Below are 4,844 nucleotides of genomic sequence, written 5' to 3'. Positions count from 1 at the left end.
ATGCTTTCTAAAAAATAATTTTTTAAATTATTTTATTTTCTTATATTTAATAGCAACTTTAAATAAGTTGAAAAATAATTTTTTAATTTCAATTATTTAGTTTGTTGTGAAATAAAGTGTTTTTCAAAAAGTTTTAGTGGAAAACAATCTCTAAAAATAAATTATATTTTTTCTGTCAACTAAATAAGTAATTTTTTTTTAATGCTACTAAACATTAAAAAATATAAATAAAAAACCATTTCTTATTACCCAAAGTTTTCCGAGAAAGAAACCAACAGAGTGGTTAATTAATTGTAAAATTTAAAAGGAAATAACTGAAACAACAATGAGAAGGCAATGAATAACGTGTACAAGCTACACGCTCGCCTCCTCAAGACTGGGTTTCACAATCATCCTCTATCTCTCCAACACCTCCTTCTATCGTGCGTCCCTGCTGCGCCTCAAAGCTTAACCTACGCTCGGTCCCTCTTCGCTCAAATTCCCTCGCCTGACACTTTTGCCTACAACACCATCATCAGAGCTCATGCCCACTCCTCTCCTTCTCACGCCCTTTCGTTCTTCTCTAAAATGCGCCACCATGACGTCTCATCCGACAAATTCACCTTCCCATTTGTTCTCACAGCCTGTTCTCGCCTTCAGGTGGGCCAGGAGCTTCACTCGCTCATCGTTAAGATGGGTTTTGATTCTGACATTTATGTTCAGAACTCGTTGATAAGTCTCTATGGTTGTCTTGGGTCTGTTCAGCACGCCTTAAAGATGTTTGATGAAATGCTTCAGAGAGACTTGGTTTCATGGTCGTCTATGATTGGTTGCTTTGTGAATAATGGTTTTGATAATGAGGCTTTGGCTTTATTTCAACAAATGCAGATTCAGGAGGATATGAAACCCGATTATGTCATTATGATCAGCGTGATATCTGTAGTTTCAAGATTAGGGGAATTGGAATTGGGCCGATGGGTTGATACTTATATACGTAGAATTGGGATGGAGCTTACTGTTCCATTGGGTACTGCTCTCATTGATATGTATTCAAGATGTGGGTCTGTTGATGAGTCCATTCAAGTGTTCAATGAAATGCCTGTTAGAAATTTGTTGACATGGTCAGCAATGATTAATGGCCTTGCGGTGCATGGCCGTAGTGGAGAAGCTCTTAAGTTTTTTTACAAGATGAAGAATTCTGGCCTACACCCGGATTATAATACTATCACTGGTGTTTTAGTTGCTTGTAGCCATGGCGGTCTTGTTGAAGATGGTTGGAGAGTTTTTGAGAGCATTAGGAATGAGAATGGCATGAAACCACTGCTTGAACATTATGGATGCATGGTTGATCTCCTTGGCCGTGCAGGCTTGCTCTATGAAGCCTATGACTTTGTGGAAAGGATGCCAATGAAGCCAAACTCTGTTATTTGGAGATCTTTGCTTGGAGCATGTGTAAGTCATAACCATGTTAAATTGGCAGAGAAAGTGAAGCAGAGGATCTATGAGCTCGACCCTTACCATGACGGTGATTATGTGCTTTTATCAAATGCATACGGCGGGATTGGTAGATGGGATGAGAGGGAAGTGGTGAGGAATTCAATGAGGGAAAAAAGAGTATGCAAGAAACCTGGTTATAGTTTAATTAATTTGGACCAAGTGACTCACGGGTTTGTTTCTGGGGATAGTTCTCATTCGAATCAGTGGAGGCAAGAAAATTCTTATTTTCAATAATTGGAAATTTAAGGCTAGGAGGTTCAAGATATACCCCTTATACATAATACATCTGATGTACTACATGACAATGAAGAGGAGGAGGAGCATGGTAAAAGTTATCACAGTGAGAAGTTGGCCGTTGCTATTGCCTTCCTTAAACTTGAAAATAGGACTATAAGATTCATGACTGTCATAGTTTCATGAAGCATGTTTCAGATATATTTGATAAAGAAATCATCATCAATGACCGAAACCGGTTCCATCACTTTATTAAGGGATCATGTTCTTGTCAGGATTATTGGTGAAAAGCTATACCTCGTCGATTTTTTTTTTCCTTTTTTTTTTTTCTTTTTTTCATTATTTTGTATTTAATCAAACTAACTACACAAATAAGCTCTTCATCATCAACACGTAGAAGTCCAGCACAACTCTCTTCAATCATTGATGATGCGAAAATCATCAGCAATGTAGGTTCGTCTAGACAGAGTCAAATCCTCATCACTGAGCCTGCAAACATGGTGTAAAGCTCTCCTCAGATGGTCACCAGTGTTGTAACTGCCACGGAGCCTTCGATAACAAAGTCAGTAAATGGAAGCTTTTTAGGAAGTAGGAGAGCTCAGAATATCAAAATTATGTGTGCTAGTGTATTTCAGTTGTGTGTATGTACTTGGTCTGGTCCTGATAGACTTGTATATATAGCTTCACAATTTCTAGTTGTTAGGGCTTTAATTGTGGCTTTAGTACCCTTTTCGTAACGTTTCAGGACTTATTAATGTGGGTGTTGATGAGTTTCCAATGGTATGACAGTTAATTGGTAACTGATTGAGGCATTAAAACTTCTTATTAATGATTCGCTTGTCTACGTCCATGTCGTGGCTGAGTGGACGAATGTTCTTAATGAGGTCATCTGGGCTTGGTAGTTCACTGATCCCCATCAATCATCTTTCTAGAAGCTTACTTCCTGAAGAATGTGCTCCAAAGTTTTTGCGATGCGAACTTCAATCGACACGCTTTGAGACCCAACAAAATATTGGAATACTTGCCCAAAAAAACTAAAATTTAGATTTTTAATAGAAACTCTAACCCAACGTTTATAATCGAAATGCGAACCAAAGGTATAAGTGTAATACCTTGACCCAATGATTATAATTAAATCACGAACCAAAGGTATAAAGTTTGAACGCCACAAGGAAGAATCCATTATAAGTTCACAGTTCTTGAAGAACCAAAAGAAGAGCAAAGCCTTACCTTTTTCTGATTTTTATTCAATAAATCTCTATTACAATGAGTGCATACTATTTATAAGACATGACTGAAAAAAAAAAAAAAAAAAAAAAAAAAAAAAAAAAAAAAAGTTGATTTTGGTCTGAAATTAGCAGATCCAAAAGAGGAAAATAGCTAAAAACATTCTAAATAATAAAAACCCTTAATTAAGGTAGATCTAGTCCGAAATTATAAGCTCCAGAATAGGAAAAATATCTATTAACTGATATGGAGCTGAAAGTCAATCAGCCATTAATCCACGCCATAAATCACGCCCAATCAAGTCAAATTAGCTCTCAATAACTTGGATTAAACTTATTACACCTACATCTTCCTTTGGGTTAAGTTGGGAATGTCCTGCGTTAGAATCAGCCCAAATCTCTTGAATCAGCACATTAAGTGCTTCTTTGATCTTCTTGGATCTTGCTTTAGTAATAGGCCCAACTAAAACAAGTAATGGATCCTTGAATGCTTGTTGATTCTCATCATTTTGCTTCATTAATCATCAAAAAGTTAGCTTTATTCATAAAAAAAAATTACTCAATCATCACCTCTCTATATCTCATTAGTTAATTTCAAAAAGATTGGTTGCATTTGTTAGAATAATTACAGCGGGTGAGTGGGCGACACAGGACAAGCCAGAACAATTCAACAAGAAAATAAAATTAAAATAGGACAAATCCTACAAAAGCCATAAACCCAGTGCTAGGTGCCTTCTTTGTGTTTGTATTTATTTCATCTCATGAAGAATGTGTTGGAAAACATAGTTTTGCATCTCATACAAAACAAGCAGCGAAAATTAATGGATCTACTTCATTCATGTGAGCTAACATGAAATATTAGAATTTTAGAAACAAAGAATAGATAGGTGTATCTTGATGTAGTGAAATTCAAAATAAAGAAGAAGATTGAACTTGGGAAGACCTTCAATCTTCACCCAAATTTTACACATGTTCAAGGTGTGTGGTCTCTCAATCAGTTTTGTACACACCCTTTTTTCACAGAAAAACTTGTCTTCTTTCCAAAAACTGTTTTTCTTTTGTTTTCACTCGTACGAACTTATAACTACCTAGGCAACTATTTTATTTAATAACTCTTATTAAATAATTAACTGATTTTCTAATTGAGTTGACCTTTTGGGACAACTTAATTGGGATATTGTTGTGTGGCTTGGAATGCGACCAAAGGGACAACTAAAGCTTTTACTCCAATGGGTTTTGGGTTTATCTGTTAACTCTTGACAAACCTAAAGTTACCATTAATTTTTTATATTAATAGGTAAAGTTTAAAGAAAGTTCAATTAGAATTTAAAATTAGAATTCAATTTTGCATTATGTATCTAAATTTATGTGAGGATCATACTATAATTATCCACTTAAATTTGAGCCATATGTCCACTTAAGTTTTTACTCCAATGGGTTTTGGGTTTATCTGTTAACTCTTGACAAACCTAAAGTTATCATTAATTTTTTATATTAATAGGTAAAGTTTAAAGAAAGTTCAATTAGAATTTAAAATTAGAATTCAATTTTGCATTATGTATCTAAATTTATGTGAGGATCATACTATAATTATCCACTTAAATTTGAGCCATATGTCCACTTAAGTTTTTTAATTTTTGTGCCAAGTGAGTTAATGAATGCAAAATACTAAGAATATATTATTAATGAACTATAAAATAAAATAACTAATCGCATATACTCAATAAAAATTACCACACAACAAAGATTACCACATGTTCTATCTTATTAAAAATTAGAAAAAAAAAAAGGATCATAAGTAGTATTAAATTAAGGTAAGAATTTTAATATATGTGACTAATTATGTTTATTTAAAAAAAATTAATTTGACTAAGTATTTATATTTTTACGATAAAATTTGTGTTTAAT

At 34.1% G+C, this 4,844-nt stretch overlaps 1 pseudogene; it reads left to right on the top strand.

Annotated features, from left to right (window-relative positions):
* The first annotated feature begins 291 nt into the window (after positions 1-291).
* LOC111985044 (pentatricopeptide repeat-containing protein At5g48910-like) lies at positions 292-2,535 on the top strand (annotated as a pseudogene).
* Positions 2,536-4,844: the final 2,309 nt, after the last annotated feature.

The sequence above is a fragment of the Quercus suber genome, unplaced genomic scaffold, assembly GCF_002906115.3.
Source record: "Quercus suber isolate HL8 unplaced genomic scaffold, Cork oak 2.0 scaffold_158, whole genome shotgun sequence".
In the NCBI taxonomy this organism is placed as follows: domain Eukaryota; kingdom Viridiplantae; phylum Streptophyta; class Magnoliopsida; order Fagales; family Fagaceae; genus Quercus; species Quercus suber.
The sequence above is the reverse complement of the archived record's forward strand: the minus strand, read 5'-3'. Positions and strand labels throughout refer to the sequence as shown.